This window comes from Piliocolobus tephrosceles, chromosome 9, assembly GCF_002776525.5.
Source record: "Piliocolobus tephrosceles isolate RC106 chromosome 9, ASM277652v3, whole genome shotgun sequence".
Taxonomy (NCBI): domain Eukaryota; kingdom Metazoa; phylum Chordata; class Mammalia; order Primates; family Cercopithecidae; genus Piliocolobus; species Piliocolobus tephrosceles.
Genome location: NC_045442.1, coordinates 118,965,869 through 118,985,507, shown reverse-complemented (window position 1 = coordinate 118,985,507; position 19,639 = coordinate 118,965,869). Strand labels below are relative to the sequence as shown.

The following is a 19,639-nucleotide window of genomic DNA, read 5'->3' as shown; positions in this document are numbered from 1 at the left end:
AAGAATGAAAAGTTCCCAGTGAGGGAAATAAAGGTATTCTGTGTGAGAGGCACCTGTTATTTGCAGCTAGTACTGTTCATTTCTTTTGCAGATATGAAATGTAATCTCTTTGCCTCAATTATTACTTCATCCTTCAGCCTGCTAGTGTTACAGAACCAGACCCCAAGAGACGGTTCTTGGGTCTTGTGCAAGAAAGAATTCAGGGCAAGTCCATAGAGTAAAGTGAAAGCAAGTTGATTAAGAAAGTAAAGGAATCAAGAATGGCTACTCAGGTTCCCACTTTTATGGTTATTTCTTGATGATATGCTAAACAAGGGGTGGATTATTCATGCCTCCCCTTTTTAGAGCATGTAGGGTAACTTCCTGACGTGGCCTTGGCATCTGTAAACTGTCATGACGCTGATGGGAGTGTAGCAGTGAGAACAGGAGGTCACTTTCGTCGCCATCTTGGTTTTAGTGGGTTTTGGCCACTTCTTTACTGCAACCTCTTTCATCAACAAGGTCTTTATGACCTGTTTCTTGTGCCGACCTCCTGTCTCATCCTGTGACTTAGCATGCCTTAAGTGTCTGGGAATGCAGCCCAGTAGGTCTCAGCCTCATTTTACCCAGCCCCTACTCAAGATGGAGTTGATCTGGTTCCATTGCCTCTGACACTAGTATTTGAGGAAGCTCAGATGTTTTTAAAGTATGGATAGTAGCCATGATATAAATCCTTTCTCTTTTTGCAGTTGGAGACTTTACAGCAACCTCTATGCCAGTGATTCCCAAGCCCTTTGGAGTTAGAACTCTCTGTCCTTGTGCTGGTTTGAGTCTACCCTTCCTTCCCTGCTGTCAGATACTGTGTGCTGTATCTTAGTTGGATGTTGACTTCCTTTGAGAATTCTTTGACCTTTTCCAAGATTACATGAGATACTTTAAATTGGACTAAATGTAGGGAAAGGATTTTGGAATAGAACTAGGGAATGTCCCAACTTGGCAGCTTCCCCAATTTATCCTAAGACATTTCGGCATTTCTAGGATGGGTTAAGGCAACGTCTCCTTTTCTGGGATCGGTTCTTTGGGTCTAAGTTTTTTCCACCGTCTCTCTCTCTCTCTCTCTGTCTTTTTTTACTAAGTACATTCTTCTGCAGAATGAGATACAGAATGGTCTGTATCTCATGTTAGCTTCAGAAGGCACCAGTTTCAAGAAGTAATTAAATTATAAAGCTTAGTTCAAAGTCATTATCAATACTGGAGAAGTTAGCAAAGGTATTGGAAGGCTGACTACAATTTATTTCCCATGTCACTCTTTCTGCAGAAACTCGCCTAGAGTCCTTAAAGGGAGTAACTGGTAACTTTCTGACATATCATGATGAGAGGCCTCTGCTGGCCACAGGGCAGCCTTCGGATAGTTTTTTCCTTTTTTAAAATGTTTAATTTTTAGGGCTAGGCGTGGTGCCTCACGCCTTTAAATCCCAGCACTTTGGGAAGCTGAGACGGAAAGATGGCTTGAGGTCAAGAGTTTGAGAACAGCCTGGGCTACATAGCAAAACGCTGTCTCTAAAAAAAATTAAAAAATTAGCTGAGTGTAGTTGTGCACACCTGGGGTCCCAGCTACTCAAAAGAGTGAGATAGGTGGGAGGATTGCTTGAGCCTGAGAGGTTGGGGCTGCAGTAAGCCAAGATTGTACCACTGCATTCCAGCCTTGGTGACAGAGTGAGATCCTATTAAAAAAAAAAATCAATTTTTAAGTTAATTTTGTGACTCTCTGTAGTCTTGAACTCTTGGGCTCAAGCGATCCCCCTGCCTCAGCCTCCTGAGTAACAAGGACTACAGGTGTGTACCACAGTGCTTGGCTAACTTATTTTGTAACTTATTTTTATTATTATTATTTTTTGAGATGGAGTTTTGCTCTTGTTGCCCAGGCTGGAGTGCAATGGCATGATCTCGGCTCACTGCAACCTCTCCCTCTGGATTCAGGTGATTCTCCTGCCTCAGCTTCCCAAGTAGTTGGGATTACAGGTGTGCGCCACTACACCTGGCTAATTTTTTTCTATTTTTAGGAGAGACGGGGTTTCACCATGTTGGTCAGGCTAGTCTCGAACTCCTGACCTCAAGTGATCCTCCTGCCTTGGCTTCACAAAGTGTTAGGATTACAGATGTGAGCCACTGTGCCTGGCCTTTTTTACTTATTTTTTTAAAAATATTTTTATTTTTACTTATTTTTATTATTATTATTATTTTGTTTCTCTATATTTCCCAGGCTGATCTTGAACTCCTGGCCTCAAGTGATCCTCCTGCCTCAGCCTCCCAAAGTGCTGAGGTTACAGGTATGGGCCACCATGCCAGGCCCATGGAGTTCTCTGGGGGAGAAACTGTAGAGCCGTCTGGACTTCTTGCCTAGGTTTGTGTAGAGATACAATGGACTTCTTGCCTAGGTTTGTTTGGAGAAGAGAGTCAAGCAGTACTTGAGTGATTTGAATTTTTGTTGAGAAAAACAAAGTGAAAAAATTTTTTTGACATTAGATGTGTTGTTTTAACCTCTGGGGCAGATTTTATTTTTCTCTTTTACTTTTTGTTTTTATCCTTTTGTACTATTTTTAAAGACAGGAATGAGAAGAAATTATCCGCGGACCATTCCTCCCAGTGAAAAACATGAAATGTGACTATCCGGAAATGGAGTGTGATCACAGGGGCATGTATGGCTGAGTCATCCAAAATGCTGACTGTCGTGTAGGGCTCTGTGGTTTTGGTGGGTTTCTTACCTTCTCTGTGCTCTGGTTACTTCGTCAATGTGGTGGAGATGATAATCTCATTGGATGTTGCAATTTACTGAGATCATTCTTGTAAACGCTTAGTATGGTCTCTGGTACGCAGCAAGCAGTTCGTGATTGTTACTGCATGATTATATCCAGATTCTATTATGTCATGTTACTATGCCATCAAAGATTCGAGTTCCTTGGTGCACTGATGTGATCTTTGAAACTCAAGAGCAAATGTTACCTGGGCCAATGTTACATGAGTATTTGGCCATTAAGATCAGACAGAGAAGCCAACCTAGCAAGTGACTCTTTCATTGAAGTATGGTTTGTATGGTTTGTCTGCCATTGTCATTGGGAGCACGTAGAACCTCCTCAAGCTGAGTGGGCAGGGCCTGTGTGACTGTCCAAGGGCGTCTTGTGTAGCTGCTCCTGTGTTGAGAATACAGCACTTTGAAAATAGCCTTGGCAAGAACCACCCTTGCTGTTAACCAGCTCGTCCACTAGCCAGCCATGTATACCCTAGGTCAGGCCAGCTGTTTATATATTATAACTCACTCCATTAAAGAAAAGTGAAGATATTTGCTAAGAGAGTAGATCTTAAGTGCCATCATCACACGCACACAAGGGGTGATGATGGCAGGTGATCGGTATGTTAATTAGCTTGATCGTGGTGATCATTTCACGATGTATACATATATCAGAACGTGCTGTATACCTTAAATATATACCATTTTTATTTGTCAGTCATACCTCAATAAAGCTTGAAAAAAGATACATGTTGGCTGGACGTGGTGGCCCACACCTATAATCCCAGCACTTTGGGAGGCCTGGGTGGGTGGATCACTGGAGGTCAGGAATTTGAGACTAGCCTGGCCAACATGGTGAAACCCCAACTCTACTAAAAATATAAAAATTATCTGGGCATGGTGGCAGGTCCCTGTAATCCCAGCTAATTGGGAGACTGAGGTGGGAGAATTGCTTGACTTGGGAGGCGGAGCTTGCAGTGAGCCGAGATTACACCACCGTACTCCAGCCTAGGCGACAGAGCGAGACTCCGTCTCAAAAAAAAAAAGACACATGTATATAAAAAAAGTAAATTGGAGACATCTTGATGTTACACCCATACTAACAGTAGTGTGAATCTCTGTTCCTTCACCCAAGGAAGGAAAGAAAGAAGGAAGGAAGGGAGGGTGGGGAGAGAGAGAAAGAAGGAAGGAGGGAAGGAAAAGGGAAAGAAGAAAGGAAGGAGAAGGAAGTTTCCCTATGTAATTAAAATAGCATTATCACAACTAATACAATTAATACTAATTTCTTAATATCCTCTAATATCCAGTTTATATCCCAGTTTTCCCAGTTACAGTTGGGTTATATACTGAGTTTACAGCTTCACAGTCACTTCCTCTGGGGAATGAGGAGGTGGAACTAACTACATGAGCTCTCAGGTTTCTATAAGCATGACAGTTTTGTGTTTAATACCATTAGGCAGTGCCATTGTGATTTTGTTAATTTCTTGTTCTTAAAGAGGGATTGAAGCTTTAGAGATATAAACATGGCTCTCTAGCAAGGTGAAATGGAAATCTGGAAATTATTTGGTTGAGAGAATAAATAGGGATGGGTTGGTGGTGTCTCCAGCTGGGCTTGGCCTGTAGATGGGACAGATCACGCATGGACAGTGGTTGGATGACTTGCGTACTGGCCAGAGAGAAGGAGGCCGTGTCCTGGTCTGAGGCCCAGCAGGTTTTGGGTCTTGTAGTTTCTAGTCTCCATAAATGTTCCGAATGCCATTTCGAGTTACAGTGAGGACTTGGACAGCCCTTTGGATTTAGTTTTGTTTTGTTATTTGAGACTCTGGTGTTTTCTTCAAGGAGGCTAAATGCTGGGTCTGTTGGGTTACCTGTCTAAGGAAACTCCCATTGTTCCAGAATAAGAGAAGAATGAAAAAGTCATGCTCTGACTGCCTGGTGGCTATCAGGTGCTGCTGGCCCCAGAGGTTATAAGCCAACTGGCATGTCCTGCGCCTCGTGCAGGCTCCCATTGTGAGAACCAGCTTTGAAGACTTCCCACCCAAACCTGCCCGCCACGTAAGAGGCGTGGTGCTGGGTGTGTCAGCCATGGGCGGGGCAGTGAGGAGAGCCGTTCTTTCCCACATGAAGCTGTGAACCAATTGAGAAGCAGGACTGAGGGGCTAGGCAGATGGAGATCACAATGTTAAATTCATTCCTGATAAAAGCTCCATTGGAGGACTGGGGCACGTTTTTTTTTTTGAGACGGAGTCTCGCTCTGTCGCCCGGGCTGGAGTGCAGTGGCTGGATCTCAGCTCACTGCAAGCTCCGCCTCCCGGGTTCACGCCATTCTCCTGCCTCAGCCTCCCGAGTAGCTGGGACTTCAGGCGCCCGCCACCTCGCCCGGCTAGTTTTCTGTATTTTATAGTAGAGACGGGGTTTCACCGTGTTAGCCAGGATGGTCTCGATCTCCTGACCTCGTGATCCGCCCGTCTCGGCCTCCCAAAGTGCTGGGATTACAGGCTTGAGCCACCGCGCCCGGCCTGGGGCACGTTTTGATAAAGGGCTTCCTCACTCTCAACCTCAGAAGCAGTCCGCCTAGCCCCCTGAAGGCTCCTCCCCTGGCCCAGAGGAGAGTAGTAGTCTGTGGGCTTCCAGCAGGTTCCCAAGAGAAAGGAGGGAGAAGGAGCTGGCCTGGTACCCTCCATTCCCTCCTGGCCAGCTAGGTAAGTCCTTTCTCCTACCTTGGGAGGAGGAAGAGGTAGGACGCCCTGGGAGGTTCCGCTGTAGACACTGGAAATGTGGAATACCCGTTCCCTCTTCACTCTTGTCTTTTTCTTGGGACCTGGTATCCCCAGGGACCCAGCACCCTGGTCCCACTTGTGGATTTCCACCTGGGGCAGCTCTTTTCCTGTCTCAGCTTCACAGACTAATTTATTTAGAGGGGTGAGAGAAATGATATAAATTCTGATAATAGTGGCACTTAATAGATATTATCATTCATATATATGATATGCATTTCTTGAACTGGTAAATCTTTTAAAGAATTTATTTTACAGTTTCTCTCAAACTCTGAGTATTTGTAGAGTGAATGAATATACCAATCCTTTGTTGCGTTGGGAGGCAGAGACTTGAGGATGGTTTTGTGTGTGTGTGTGTGTGTGTGTGTTGGAGAGTGGGTCAGAGAGGAAGTGGGGCAGGGAGCTAACGCTTCTGGAAGATTCCCTGGGGGATGCCCATGTTCTGAGTGTCCCCGGGGGCTCCTCTGGCCAATGGGCCTTCGACCCCCGGGATCCTGGGAACCAGAGCAACAGAGACATTGGGGCCCTGCAGCAGCACATGTGCTGGGAGCCTCCTCCTTTTCCAAGAAGCCAGTAGTCCCTTCATTGAGGGAAATGAACCATCCAGGTTCAGAGACAAAGCCCACGTGAGAGGGAAGGAGGAGAGGCTCGTGGAGCAGGTGAGTCAGGTAGGCGGTGTTTGCGGATCCCTTTGCAAGCCTGTTTTCACACTCTTTTCAGGTATGTTCTGAGAGCAGAGTATGGAAGCCGACAATGACCGTTGCTCACATTAATGGAGCGGATGATTGCATTGCATTTTTTGGGTTCTTAAAAAAATGGTAATATGTATTATTGTAAACTGAGTTTACAATATACAATTATTTATATTAATTTATATTGTATGAATATACATTGTCCAGTTTTTCTCGCATCTAGCCCCTTTCTTCCTTTCATTTACAAGGAAATCATAAGGAAATTTCTCAGAACGTTATGTGGACTGCATAAGTATTTATACATTATAAATAATTGTATAAATAGACAATATTATATACAATATGGTACAATTATTTATAATGTATAAATATTTATACATTATTTATTTGTATATGTATTATTTATATGTATAAATACATGTTATGGTACATATATTAATACATGTTATGGTAATATGTATTAATGTAAATGTGGCCATTTTGCCTTTTTTTTTTTTTTTTTGAGACGGAGTCTCGCCCTGTCACCCAGGCTGAAGTGCAGTGGCACAATCTCGGCTCGCTGCAACCTCTGCCTCCTGGGTTCAAACAATTCTGCCTCAGCCTCCCCGGTAGTTGGGATTGCAGGTATGCACTACTATGCCTGGCTAATTTTTGTATTTTAAGTAGAGACGGGTTTTCACCATATTAGTGAGGATGATCTCGAACTCCTGTCCTCAGGTGATTCACCCTCCTCTGCCTCTCAAAGTGCTGGGATTACAGGTGTGAGCCACTGCGCCTGGCCCATTTTCACTGTAAGCATACAGTTCAGTGGCATAAACTAGATTCACATTGTTGTGCAACCATCACCACCATCCATCTCCAGAACTTCTTCATCTTCCCAAATAGAGACTCCACCCTCATTCAGCAGCAACTCCTCCTCCTCTTCTCTCCTCCCAGTCTGTGGCCAGCCCCATTCTACTTTCTCTATGAATTGGACTACTCTGTTGTTGAAGTGCATTCATCAATATTTGCCTTTTTATGACTGCCTTATTTCACTCAGTCCTCAGGGTCCATCCAGTTTGAAGCATAAGTCAGAATTTTCTTCCTTTTTTTTTTTTTTAAGTGGAGTTTCGCTCTGTTGCCCAGGCTGGAGTGCAGTGGCGTAATCTCGGCTCACTGCAACCTTCACCTCCCAGGTTCAAGCGATTCTCCTGCTTCAGCTTCCTGAGTAGCTGGGATTACAGGTGCCCGCCACCACGCCTGGCTAATTTTTGTGTTTTTTAGTAGAGACGAGATTTCACCATGTTGGCCAGGCTGGTCTCAAACTCCTGACCTTGTGATCCACCCACCTCAGCCTCCCAAAGTGCTAGTAATGATTTCAGGTGTGAACCACTGCCCCTGGCCAGAATTTTTTTACTTTTTAAGGCCAAATAATATTCCATTGTAAGGCTAGACCATATTTTGCTTACCCATTCATCCGCACAGACTCTCGGAGTAACCTTTTGGTTATTGTGAATCATGCTGCTAGGAACATCGGTGTATGAATATGTTCACATTACATTTTTAAAAGGAAACTATTTGTTGAAATATAACACAGGCATTGCATTTTTGGCAACCACAACACACTTGTGACTTAAATGGACTTACCTGAACTGCTGGTTATCCAAAACCCCTAAAGTTTGTTATTTTATTTTATTTATTTATTTTTTGAGACGGAGTCTTGCACTGTAGCCCAGGCTGGAGTGCAGTGGCGCGATCTCGGCTCACTGCAGGCTCCATCTCCCGGGTTCATGCCATTCTCCTGCCCCAAGTCTCCTGAGTAGCTGGGACTACAGGCGCCCGCCACCACGCCGGGCTAACTTTTTGTATTTTTTAGTAGAGACGGGGTTTCACTGTGTTAGCCAGGATGGTCTCAATCTCCTAACCTCGTGATCTGCCCGCCTTGGCCTCCCAAAGTGCTGGGATTACAGGCGTGAGCCATGGCGCCTGGCCCAAAACCCCTAAAGTTTTAAATGTAACAACTATGATAAAAATGTAACAACATTTTTATCATGGAGCCTTGGCTGTCTTGTTCTGAGTTGTTAATTTTTGTGCACAGTCTTGTGAGATCCAGCTCATTATATCAGCCTGTCAAGATCTTTTAGAATTCTGAGTTTGGTTTAATTTTGGGTTGTCCACACACATTATGATCGTATCCTCTCTCTCTCTACAAGTCACCGGTAAAAATGCTGAAGAGGAAGGGGCCAGAAGCAGAGCTCTGTGGGGGCTGTTGGAAACCTCCCCTTGGTTGGGTCTTGCTGTGCTGTTGTTTATCAGTCCAGTTTTTCTTGCTTCTAGCTCCTTTCTTCATTTCATTTATAAGGAAAATTCTCACTATGTTATATGGACTGCAGGTTGCCATTCTTTTTTTGAATTTAATTTTTTTTTTTTTTTTTTTGAGACGAAGTCTTGCTCTGTCACCCAGGCTGGAGTGCAGTGGCGCCATTTCAGCTCACTACAACCTTTGTCTCCCGGGTTCAAGCGATTACCCTGCCTCAGCCTCACGAGTAGCTGGGACTACAGGCCCATGCCACCATTCCTGGCTAACTTTTTGTATTTTTAGTAGAGACGGGGCTTTACTGCGTTGGCCAGGATGGTCTCAATCTCCTGACCTCGTGATCCATCCGCCTTGGCCTCCCAAAGTGCTGGGATTACAGGTGTGAGCCACCGTGCCTGGCTGAATTTTAATTTTTTTTTAGAGACAAGGTTTTACTTTGTCACCTGAGTGAAGAGTGCCATGGCACAGTCATAGCTCAATGCAGCCTCAGATTCCTGGGCTCAAGCGATCCCCGTGCCTTAGCCTCCCAAGTAGCTGGGACTATAGGCGTGCGCCTCCATGCCTGGCAAAGTTGTAAATTTTTTTGTAGAGATGGAGTCTCGCTGTGTTGCCCAGGCTGGTCTTGAACTCCTGGACTCAAGTGATCCTCCTGCCTCAGCCCCGAAAAGTGCTGGGAGTACAAGTGCGAGCCACTGTGCCTGCGCTATGTTGCCATTTATCTAATAATCTGCAAACGTCTGGAGAATGGAACTAAGTCAGATTGGCTCTCCACGCTCAGGTTTTTTAGTAGGTAAAATTTTAGGTGAATGGCAGTTAGCTGTTCTCCTACATTCTCATTGCCAGGTTATAATGCAAGCAAGTTTCAGACCAAATTCACCTAAGACCCCGTATTCAGGAAATGTGTGAGCAGGCCAGCTGGCCGAGTACAGTCCGGGTGGTGGTTCTGTCATCAGGAGTCCCTGCTCTGTGCCTTCCTGTGTGCTCTGAGTGCCACTTTGTATAAAAGCTTCCCTTGAGGCAGATTTTCCAGTATTCCAAAACCATGATTCTCTTACCCTAGGAGAAGCCTCAGGCAGCCAGAAATTTCCCAAACCAATGGCTGGACCTTTTTAGGAATCCCGTGTAAGGATAGAGGGTCTTGCTCTGTTGCTCGGGCTGGAGTGCGGTGACATGACCAGGGATCACTGCAGCCTTGACCTCCTGGGCTCAAGTGATCCTCCTGCCTCAGCGTCCCAAGTAGCTGAGACTGTAGATGTGCACCACCACACCCGGCTAATTTTTGTATTTTTTTGTAGAGGCAAGGGTTTTGCCATGTTGCCCAGGCTGGTGTTGAACTACTGGGCTCAAGCAGTTCACTCGCCTTGGCCTTCCAAAGTGTTGGGATTACAGGCGTGAGCCACCGTGTCCAGCCTGGTAATCCCCGTTCTGACTATTGTCACCTTAGATTAGTTTTGTCTGCTTTTAAATTCCATATACATGGAATGGCACTTATGCTTTATGACATTGATTCATCTTGTTGCATGTAAAAGTTGTTCATTTTTCCCCATTGCTCTGTAATTCCATCATATAAAGTTGAGGTTCCTTTCTATAGTTGATGGACATTTGGTTGTTTTCAGTTTGAGACAATATGAAGAAAACAGCTGAAAACATTCTTGTCCGTGTCTTTGGTAGATGGAGTATGAGTTATTGATTAGCGTAACTGACTGTCCTTAGAATTGACATTTATAGCAACTAGGACATGGAGAATATCATGCTGTCCGTGCCAGATGATTTTAAAGTAAATGGAAGGTTTTACACAAAACCATATTAAACAAAGGAGTGAATTTAGTCTCGTATGACTTGTATTTAGCCAGTCCGTGCCAGTATGAAAGCAGATCGTTGCTTTGGTGCACCCCGCCTATAATAAATGTTCCAAGTCAGAAGGTCAGTTTCCTGAAATCTGAGATTCTCGTGTGAAAGTATATTGTTTCCTCGTGCCTCTCCAGAAGCGTGGGTGGGAAAGAACCCTTTATCGCTTCTGCAGATAGGCACCATTTTCTAATTATAGATTCTCACTGTGAAAAAGTCATGAATTACTAAAAACTCTGGGCATATAAACTAGGTTTGGGGATCCCCTGAATTGGAATGAATAAAGTTTTAAAATATTCATTTATGTTTTATTTCCGTGTCATTGTGTGTCTTGTGATGAGAAAAATATTTGCTGCTGATTTAGAATTCCTGAATGCTCTTATAAAAATTTAATTCCACCCATATTAACTAGGCTTTCAAGTCTTTTTGAGAGGGGCTGTTTTCTTCCAATAGGTTGCTAGAGGGGAAACCTGTTAGCCGAAGAGAATTGTTGGATGCAAGTTTAATAGGGAAGGTGAACTCAGACCACCACTGGGGGATGCCACATTGATTTAAATTTTAAAAGAGCCTGTGTTTTATGAAAGTAAAGAAATAGGTTAACAGTCCCCATGACAAGAATGGAAAACATTCTCAGGACCTATGCCACACATACACATTTAAAGGATCACTCAGCCCACCATGGTGAGGGCCTGTCTCTACAAAAATTTAAATCTTAGCCAGGCGTGGCGGCACATGCCTGTGGTCCCAGGTTGAGATGGGAAGATCGCTTGAGCCCAGGAGGTCAAGGCTGCAGTGAGCTATGATCGCGCCACTGCACTCCAGCCTGGGCGACAGAGTGAGACTCTGTCTCAAAAAAAAAAAAAAAAAAAAAAAAAAATCACTACCTCTTTATAGCACCTAGCAGTATTTTTGAACAACCCTACAGGAGGGGAATCTGGTGCCATAAACTAACATTATGGATGCATTTGCCCTTCGACCCCGCAGTCTTGTTTCTGGGAATCTTTACCGCAGATATACCTGCACATGTGATGAAATGACATTTGCTCACAGTTATCATTGAAGCTTTGTAACACCAGAGTGTTGGAAGCCACCAAGTGGCCATCAGTCAATAAGGGACTGGTTAAAGGGATGATGGTGTGTATCTACAGTGGAACGCTATGCAGCTATTAAAGAGAATGATAAAAATCTGTGTTTCTGGCCAGGGGTCGTGGCTCATGCTTGTAATCCCAGCACTGTAGGAAGACAAGGCGGGCCGATCACTTGAGGTCGGGAGTTCGAGACCAGCCTGACCAACCTGGTGAAAGCCCATCTATACTAATAACACAAAAATTAGCTAGGAGTGGTGGTGAACGCCTCTAATCCCAGCTACTCGGGAGGCTGAGGCAGGAGAATCACTTGAACCCAAAGGGTGGAGGATGCACAGAGCCAAGATTGAGCTACTGCACTCTAGCCTGGGTGACAGAGCGAGACTATGTCTCAAAAAAAAAAAAAAGTGTTTTGAAATGGGAAGATTTCCAGGTACATTAACAAGTACAAAACACAAGGTGAAAAACAGTGCATGGAGTATGCTGCCCTTTGTATAAGAAAGCTGAGTGCTGGGCACTGTGGCTCACACCTGTAATCCCAGCACATTGGGAGTCTGAGACGGGCAGATTATAAGGTCAAGAGATTGAGACCATCTTGGCCAACATGGTGAAACCCCGTCTCTACTAAAAATACAAAAATTAGCTGGGTGTGGTGGCACGAGCCTGTCGTCCCCAGCTACTTGGGAGGCTGAGGCAGGAGAATTGCTTGCGGAGGTGGCGGAAGTTGCAGTGAGCTGAGATTGTGCCACTGCACTCCAACCTGGTGACAGAGTAAGAGTCCATCTCAAAAAAAAAAAAAAAAAAAAAAGAAACATGGGCATATGAACATATGTATGTGAATGAATGTACTTATATTTGCATGAAGGAACACTAGAAGGATAAACAAGTTATAATAAAATGGTCTTCTGTCTGAGGCACAGGGCAAGGGAGTGATTGGGAATAGGTGTCGGAATGCCTCCTTTGCATGGGTCTTTTGATGGATTGTGTTGACCTTTGAATCGTGTAGAAAAGCAAGTCAGCAACCAGCAAAAGTGAATCAGCCAGGGAATGCCTTTGACTTTGAACGAGACCAACAGCAGGTGGTGGAGAGTGAAGGTAGTTGACTGCATTTCTTAGCTCGTAAGCAAAGTCAGTGCATTCATTCATTCATTCATTCAATCAATCAGCAAATGCATACTAAGCCTCTCCCATGCACCGTCTGCTGTTTCACATGCCGAGGATACAGCTGTCAACGGAAGCATTAAGGTCCCAGCTTTCCTGGAACTGGCATTCTTGAGGAGGCAAACACATGACAAAAAAGTGACTAGTGAGGAAGAGAAGGCTCATGTGGTAGGACCTAGAGAGGAAGGTGAGAGGAGTCCATGCTGAGGCCAGAGGGGATGTTCAGTGCTGATACATATTCCTATGTGTTCATCATGCATTTGCAAACAGTATTTTTTTGATTTTATTTTTAAAGACAGGGTCTTGCTCTGTCACCCAAGCTGGAGTGCAGTAGCACTATCATAGCTCACTGCAGCTTCTACCTCCTGGCCTCAAGTGATCCTCCCACCTCAGCCTCCCAAGTAGCTGGAACTAAAGGCATGTGCTGTCATGCCCAACTAATTTTATTGTTATTATTAATATTTTTTTGTAGAAATGGGGTCTCACTGTGTTGCCCAGGCTAGTCTCTTGAACTCCTGGCCTCAAGTGATCCTCCTGCCTCGGCCTCCCAAAGTGTCAGGATTACATGCGTGAGTCACTGCACTTGGCCCTATGAACAACATTTGCACCTAGATAATAAAGTAGTGTCAAATCTTATATTTTATCTTTTACTACAGCAGTCAGGATTACATGTTATCCTCATATCGTTATCACTTCTGATAAGTTTCTTTCTTTTTTTTTTTGTGACACGAAATCTCGCTCTGTTGCCCAGGCTGTAGTGCGGTGGTATGATCTTGGCTCACTGCAACCTCCGCCTCCTGGATTCAAGCAATTCTCCTGCTTCAGCCTCCTGAGTAGCTGGGATTACAGGGATGCGCCACCACGCCTGGCTAGTTTTTGTATTTTTAGTAGAGACAGGGTTTCGCCGTGTTGGCCAGACTGGCCTTAAACTCCTGACCTCAAGTGATCCACCTGCCTTGGTCTCCCAAAGTGTTGGGATTACAGGCGTGAGCCATGGTGCCTGACCGGGATTACATTTTGTCGTAACATAATTATCATTTCAGATAAGTTTCAAATAAAGAAAAAAAAGTCATGTTATGGCAGGTGACTGTGCCCCAGTCTGTTACTATGTTGGTGGAAAAGTAGAATTTAGTTGAATACATAAAAATTGGATTTGACCACGATAATTTGCTTTCATAATAGTCAGGTTTTTCTGGGGTTAATGTTATCTAAATGATTTGTGACTATAACCATAGACTATTAGGTGATGAGACATGACTGTGACGAGTCTATCTTTTTTTCTATTCAGGAGTAGTTTAAAAAGATTCCTCTTTACTGTGATATATTAGCTACAGAAAATTGAAAAAACGCACGCATAGACTCAGATAAATCACATAGCCCTCATATTCCATATGTCTTCATGACAATCATTGAGAATCCCAGGGCGATAGCTCCACAGTAGATAATGTAGATATTTGAAACATATTTCTTTCGTGTTTGTTTATTTGTATTTCCTCTTCCTGGTCTTTTTATTGGCAGAATTATCTGTCATAGTTTCTGAATTCGATGAAAGATAAATGTGGTTATTTAAAAAAGTTTTTACGATGAAATGATTAGTTTGCAAGAGAGATTTTTCTCTGTCTCTTTGGGTTCAATTAAATGTTGGTGAAACTTGAGAAATAATGAGGAACATAGATCAAAGCCGTGGGGAAAGGCAATATTACTGCTTCCAGCATCTCTAGGTCTGCAACAGCAAGAGTTAAGTTTTGCTCAGAGAATGAAGGAAAAATAACACAGACTGGGCAGCCAGATTTGTGAGTCTGGGCTTTTCCTGACAACCAGTGCAGACTATAGCTCCATCTGACATGGAACCAGCATATTCACAAGCATTGCTAGATCTGTGATCTAGTTTTGAAAACACCAGAAATCAGATTTGTTTTCAGGGTGAAAAAAATGCAAAGTCATACAGATTCTTATTTCCTAATCATGATAAATTCCACACTATGGTATATTAAGGAAAAGCTCCAGGAGTTGCAGACATCCTCTGTCATTCTAGGAAATGCACAAAAAGGTGGTAGTGGAAGCTTGTTGTTGTATTTCCTATTTCTCTGTTCTTTTTTGTTTTGAAGAGATGGGGTCCCACTTTCTTGCCCAGGCTGGAGTGCAGTGGTGAGATCATAGCTCCCTGCAGCCTTGAACTCCTGGGCTCGAGCGATCCTCCTGCCTCAGCCTGCTGAGTAGTTGGGACTACAGGTGTGCACTGCCATGCCCAGCTTCTTTTATTTGATTTTATTTATTTATTTTTTTTGAAACGGAGTCTTACACTGTCACCCTGGCTGGAATATAATAGTGCCGTCTCAGCTCACTGCAACCTCCTCCTCCCGGGTTCAAGCGATTCTCCTGCCTCAGCCTTCTGAGTAGCTGGGACTACAGGTGCCTGCTACCATGCCTGGCTAACTTTTTGTAGTTTTAGTAGAGATGGGATCTCACTTTGTTGGCCATGCTGGTCTCGAACTCCTGACCTCATGATCCGCCCACCTCGGTCTCCCAATGTGCTGAGATTACAGGTGTCAGCCTCCATGCCCAGCCCTATTTTATTTTTAATTTTTGTAGAGATGGAGTCCCGCTATGCTGCCCAGGCTCGTCTGGAACTCCTGACTTCAAGTAATCCTCCCACCTCAGCCTCCCAAAGTGCTGGGATTACAGGTGTGAGCCAGCACTCCTGACCTCCCAGTGCTTAATTGCTTGAAAGCGTTGGGCTCTTCTTGAGGACTAGCCTATTCAGAGCTTTGTCAGATTTGTCCTCTTAGGATCTCAGAGTGGACGTAGGAGGATGTGATCTTTGCTTCCTAGTAGATACAGGAAAAAAGGTAGGTAGTGACTGCAGAAGGACCTCCACTCTGCCTCCTCGAGTCACCTTACAGGAAGCTTGGACAGCATCTCTGGGGCTAGTACGGGGAGTTGCTGCAGCCCGCCTGTGAGGACAGCACCGCTCACATCCACCATTGCTGGCAGCGCGAGACAGCCCTGCCAGGGCAGGTTTGATTTGCCGTAAGCAGCTGTACTCAAGGATGTAGAAAGGCACCTGGCCACTCTGAGGGTCCATGTTCAGGGCTCTGCATGTTGCGTTATCGTTCTGAATTTACTTTCCAGACGGGAAATAAGAATAAGATAGCAAAAGTAAGAAAGGATGAAGGGCAGTTGGGTAGGAGTCGTCTGATTCTTTAACACTCTTTACTATTTGGGGTAGCAGTTTAAAGAACAGATGCTTTTGGCCAGGCAAGGTGCCTCATGCCTGTAATCCCAGCACGTTGGGAAGCCGAGGTGGACGGATCATGAGGTTGAGAGATCGAGACTATCCTGGACAACATGGTGAAACCCCGTCTCTACTAAAAACACAAAAATTAACTGGGTGTGGTGGCGTGCACCTGTAGTCTCAGCTACTCGGGAGGCTGAGGCAGGAGAATTGCTTGAACCTGGGAGGTGGAGGTTGCAGTGAGCTGAGATCGTGCCACTGCACTCCAGCCTGGCAAGGCTTCATCTCAAAAAAAAAAAAAAAAAAAAAGAAGCTTTCAAAGTAAGAATACCCAAAAGTAACCCAACAGTGGTGGAAATATTTCACAGTTGTTTTTAGGGGTTCTTCTTCTATGATGGTAGCCAAGGTATTTCTTAGAGTAGATGCTTTGAGTAGAGACCGTATTGTTTTGCCACTTATCTTTGGAGGAGGAAGTTTGTTTTTCATCACAGAAACCAAACACTGCTTTTCTTGGGAACTGTTCCCTGTTCTCCGAAACAATGAACACGCTTCTCTCGGATCCACTTCACCAGAATATTCCCACCCAGCGCATCTTACATCTCATACCAAGACCCTTATCTGCCTTGCAACTCAACGAAAGAATGAGTGTATGTTCCCAAGAGTGTTAGTGTTCTGTCAAAGTCCAAATTCTGTTAATTTCATGAAGAATTCATTTAGTTTTCGTTACTAAATGGATAATTTGAATTTCTGGCCTATTAAGAGTTTTTTTGTTTTTTGAGACAGAGTCTCCCTCTGTCGCCAGGCTGGAGTGCAGTGGCGTGATCTTGGCTCACTGCACCCTCCGCCTCCCGGGTTCAAGCTATTCTACTGCCTCAGTCTCCCTAGTAGCTGGGACTACAGGCATGCACCACCATGCCCAGCTAATTTTGTATTTTTAGTAGAGATGGGGTTTCACCACGTTAGCCAGGATGGTCTGCATCTCTTGACTTTGTGATCCACCGGCCTTGGCCTCCCAAAGTGCTGGGATTACAGGCGTGAGCCATTCCACCTGGCCAGGAGTTTTTTTTTTTTTTTTTTTTTAATAAATGGTTATAAGTATTGGACCATATTTGTGAAGGTCCCAAGACCATCTAACAGAATTGCTGTAAAATATGACAATAACAGGAACAACTACAGAAAAGAGAGCTAATATTTGTATATTGGTCTGTATAGTATGCATTATTAAACATGAGAAGGGTCAGAGTTCAAGTGTGACTTGCCTAGTGGGCTGATATCAGTTGTGGAGCTCTCATTCCCTTTTTTGTTGAGAGATGGGTTCATGCTCTTTTGCCCAGGCTGGAGTGCAGTGGCACGGTCATAGCTCACTGCAGCCTCGACCTCCTGGGCTCAAGCAATCCTCCCATCTCAGCTCCTGCCTCGAGTAGCTGGGACTACAGGCATGCACCACCGTGCCCGGCTTGAGCTCTTATTTCTAACCCGGTAAGGTAATGCAGTCCTCTAGAGTGAAGCGGTGTTAGTGAGAATAGCTTGCAGGGCAGAGCTCAGCGGCATAGACAGAGACGACTCTATCTGGACTGGAAGAAGAAATGAGCATACGCCAGAGAAGAAACATCTTTCGTCAAAATTCTGTTGGGCATCCAGCAGCTGGCACTCATGTCTAGAGTCCAAGACTGATAACAGAAAACTTATTTCCTGTTTGGCTTAGAGAATGAAAATAAGCTCTAAGAGTTTTTTTTTTTTTTTCCTCCTGAAATGGAATCTTTCTCTGTTGTTTAGGCAGGAGTTTAATGGCATGATCTTGGCTCACTGCAACCTCTGCCTCCTGGGTTCAAGCGATTCTGCTGCTTCAGCCTCCTGAGTAGCTGGGATTATAGGTGCACACCACCACACCTGGCTAATTTTTGTATTTTTATTAGAGACGGGGTTTCACCATGTTGGCCAGGCTGGTCTCGAACTCCTGACCTCAAATGATTCACCCATCTCAGCTTCCCAAAGTATTGGGATTACAGGTGTGAGCCACTGCACTTGGCCAGCTCTGAGAGTTTTAAAAAATTTATACATAAATATATCATAGGTTGGTACTTACCAGTATTTTAGTTGTTAGTAAATTTGGTGGTTTGTTTATAATGCAACAACTTATCTTTTTAAGTAAACCTGAATTCATAATCTGCCAGCACATCTGTGTCTATATCAGCCAGTTTTCTCACCTCTGAGATTACTGCTGTTTTGTTTTCACTACCAAGTTCCCCGTGCTTTTCTCTCACCTCTCGGTGAGTTGAAGGGGCTGATATGTATTGCCCGTTGATATGGTTAGGCTTTGTGTCCCCACCAGATCTCGTCTTGAATTATAATCCCTATAAATCCCCATAATCCGCACATGTCAAGGGAGAGACCAGGTGGAGGTTAACTGAAGCATGGGGAAAGGTTTTCCCCATGTTATTCTCGTGATAGTGAGTTCTCACGAGATCTGATGGTTTTATAAATGTGTGGTAGTGTCTCCTGCATTCCTTCTCCTGCCTGCCGCCTTGTGAAACAGGCCTTGTTTCCCCGTCACCTTCCGCCTTGATTGTAGGTTTCCCGAGGCCTCCCCAGCCATGCTGAACTGTGAGTCAGTTAAATCTCTTTCCTTTTTTAAAAAAAAAATTTTTAATTTAATTTAATTTAATTTTTTTGAGACGGAGTCTCGCTCTGCCGCCCAGGCTGGAGTGCAGTGGCCGGATCTCAGCTCACTGCAAGCTCCGCCTCCCGGGTTTACGCCATTCTCCTGCCTCAGCCTCCCGAGTAGCTGGGACTCCAGGCGCCCGCCACCTCGGCCGGCTAGTTTTTTTGTATTTTTTAGTAGAGATGGGGTTTCACCGTGTTAGCTAGGGTGGTCTTGATCTGACCTCGCGATCCGCTCGTCTCAGCCTCCCAAAGTGCTGGGATTACAGGTTTGAGCCACCGCGACCGGCCGAATCTCTTTCCTTTATAAATCACTCAGCCTCAGGCAGTTTTTTATAGCAGGAGGAAAACGGACGAATACACCCCTGCTTAGCTGGGGTCTGAAAACCTGGTTAAAATAGATCTCAAAACAATAAATAAAAGTCACTGGCTGTTTGTACCCTCTTTGTCCCGTGGTTGTTGAATGACTAGGTAAGAAATTAAATGGGACACTCTGCAGACACCTAGTAGAGGCCTAGGCAGGTGGGTCTTCATCAACTGGTATTTCCCCTCTCCTTCAGTAGCACTTTTCTGATAGCCACAGAGTGCTCCCAGGTGCGGAGAGTAGTCAATAAATGAACCGGCCATCTCCAGAACTTGCAGACTCACGTCGAGCAAGGCTGATGCTTTCAGAAGGTATACCATTTGATCTTGTGGCTTTACCTACCCTCCCCTGCCACGTGAATTGTAATTTGAGAAATTTAGCGTTAGTGGCTGATGTTAGACAAGGCAGAAAAAAGTGGTCAAGGCTGGGCGTGGTGGCTCACGCCTGTAATCCCAGTACTTTGGGAGGCCGAGGCCAGCAGATCATAAGGTCAGGAGATCGAGACCATCCTGGCTAACACGGTGAAACCCTGTCTCTACTAAGAATACAAAAAATTAGCCGGGCGTGGTGGCGGGCGCCTGGAGTCCCAGCTACTCCAGAGGCTGAGGCAGGAGAATGGTGTGAACCTGGGAGGCAGAGCTTGCAGTGAGCCGAGATCGTGCCACTGCACTCCAGCCTGGGCGACAGAGTGAGACTCCGTCTCAAAAAAAAAGGAGTAGTCAAATTCATCCCAAATGTATTTTGTTGTATTTC

At 44.8% G+C, this 19,639-nt stretch overlaps 1 protein-coding gene and 1 pseudogene across 2 annotated transcripts in view; both read left to right on the top strand.

The window, feature by feature from the left end:
- The window catches only part of CAMK1D (calcium/calmodulin dependent protein kinase ID), a 507,832-nt gene that overhangs the window by 103,215 nt on the left and 384,978 nt on the right, over positions 1-19,639 (top strand). The gene's annotated exons all lie outside the window — the stretch shown is intronic.
- LOC111550070 lies at positions 10,951-11,093 on the top strand (annotated as a pseudogene).